The 2415-nt window shown below is 31.0% G+C and overlaps 1 long non-coding RNA gene across 1 annotated transcript; it reads left to right on the top strand.

Moving 5' to 3' along the window:
- Positions 1 to 493: 493 nt before the first annotated feature.
- Positions 494 to 2327, top strand: LOC133805023 (uncharacterized). The gene is made up of 3 exons (XR_009878761.1): positions 494 to 707; positions 1444 to 1480; positions 1935 to 2327. It is a non-coding gene; the product is annotated as an uncharacterized LOC133805023 (long non-coding RNA).
- The last annotated feature ends 88 nt before the right edge of the window (positions 2328 to 2415 follow it).

Here is a 2415-nt window from a genome sequence, read left to right as displayed (position 1 = left end):
AAAGAGAAATTCATGTTTTGATGATGAATTTTATCTAGAAGGTTAAGAGATGAAGAAGTTGTGCAAATAAATGGTTGAAGGAACAAGTATTTATAGGGCAAAAACTAGCCGTTTATGACCGTTGGTGAATAGTGTTCATGACCGTTGGGGGTGTAGTTGTTTTCTATTATGGGATTTTAACAATTCTAAGTTGTTGAAGTAACCAATAGGTGGGAATAATTAATTTATGGGTGTTAGAGAAACTTTTTCAGAAAAGTTTGTGAGTCAAAAATGCTAGACTAAGTAATATAAGAAGATTGGGAAATTTTCATTTTTTACTATTCACCAGGTACTATTCATAGTAGGTCCCACACTGGGGTCCGCAAGGGTCCCACAGTAGGGTCCAATGGGTCCCACAGCGGGGTCCACCCCATGGGTTCCACATGTTGATGCAGTAGTGATACATTGATGACTTAAGCAAATTACTATGCTTGATATTTTGAATATGTTATTATTCCACTATGCTTATTATTTTTAATATTTTATTAGAATAGTATCCCAAGTTTTTCCTATAAATAGCCCTTCCAAAACTCATCTTGAAATCACAAAAACCTCATTTCCTTTCTCTTACTCTACCCAAAAATATTCTTAACATCCTTCTAAAGTTCTAAACCTCGGAGATCTAGGCGAAGTTCTGTCCATAACGCTAGCCTACGAAAACCTTTTAGGTAAGCTCTTCCCGAGCCTTTCTTTTCAGTTATTTAGTTATTATATATGTATAGATTATTTTACTATGTCGTTATAATGCCAAAAGTTATATATAGATTATTTTACTATGCCGTTATAATGCAAAAATTTATATATAGATTAATTTACTATGCCGTTATAATGCCAAAATTTATATATAGATTATTTTACTATGCCGTTATAATGCCAAAAGTTATATGTAGATTATTTTACTATGCCGTTATAATACCAAAAAAATTTATATATAGATTATTTTACTATAATGCCAAATTTATATATGGATTATGTTACCATGCCATTATAATGCCAAAATTTATATAGATTACTTTACTATGCCATTAAAATGCTAAAATTTATATATGGATTATTTTACCATGTCGTCATATTTTACAAATGCCAAAATTGAAATATAAACTATTTTTTTATGTATCTTTATAATACTAAACTTATATAGGCTATGGTCACACTTTGGACTATTTGGAATTTTATTATATGACCTTATTCCCTATTATTATGGACTGATACTATGACCTGGACATTTCCGTATGACCATGACCACGACTTTTAGACCGGGATCTTGCCATGGACAACTATAGTATGACCATACGCCTGGACATAAAATAAGCACTAAAACAGAAAAAATGGGATAATAACAATATTAAGCTAACATTTCATAATGTAGATTTTATGTAATTTAATAGTTTGTGTTTTTATCAGGAAGCTAACAATTTCGATTGTTTTATCAAGACGCAAGGTAAGTAGAATCCTCATCTACAATACAAGTCTTTTATGTGTCTTATGTGCATTTATATGCTTTATATGTTATCCTGCCACGTTCTTATGCATAAGTTATTTTCAAGAATGTTATAATTATTATGCATAAGCATGCTTAATGTTCACAGACAAGTTACTGAAAGCGTTAAAGTAGAGGTGCTGCTTGGGAGACCTAAGTCCCAAATAAGTAAGGAGGGAGATGTACGTCCCTATATAATGAATGTTTATGAGGGAGAAATTCCCTATTATCATGTTATGTTCAGGTGGGAATGTGATTCCCTATGTAATGCCGGCAACAGCATCCTCTAGGGCCCAAAAGAAAGGAAAGTGAAAGAAAGAAAATACATAGCATGTTGCATGTTTATTTTAATGCATATGAGGTAGTTATTCTACTTACTGAGCCTTAGCTCATCAGATAATGTTTTGTATTGTAGGTAAGAGACCCCAAATATAAATTGTTGATGAGTATACGTGGGGCCAACATGACTGTACATATGGGGCTGACCTGAAGGGAGTGGAGTTCTGCTATGCTATTTTATAAATAAACAAGAAACTTGGTTTTATTATATTTCATTAAAAGTATTTTGTGAACTTTATCATTTACTTAAAGCTTTAAAAGTATTTCATGAACTTTGTAATTTACATAAAGCTTTTCAATTTATCAGTTGGATACATTTTCATTTCTACGTTAAGGTGTAGTAACGCCACGAAAATGATTTATAAAAGTATTAAGATTTGTATGTAAGATAAAGTTTTTATTTAGTTGTGAGTATTATGTGGTTTGAGGTTATAAACATTATTTATGTATTGTTTAATAAAGTTTTTTGTAAATTCAGAATTTCAGTATTGTCATATTTAGGTTAAAATTTGTTTTTACACTATATATGTATGTTAAGAAAGGAGGTCGTTACAGGT

The sequence above is a fragment of the Humulus lupulus genome, chromosome X, assembly GCF_963169125.1.
Source record: "Humulus lupulus chromosome X, drHumLupu1.1, whole genome shotgun sequence".
NCBI lineage: Eukaryota > Viridiplantae > Streptophyta > Magnoliopsida > Rosales > Cannabaceae > Humulus > Humulus lupulus.
This window is presented reverse-complemented; position numbering and strand designations above follow the sequence as displayed.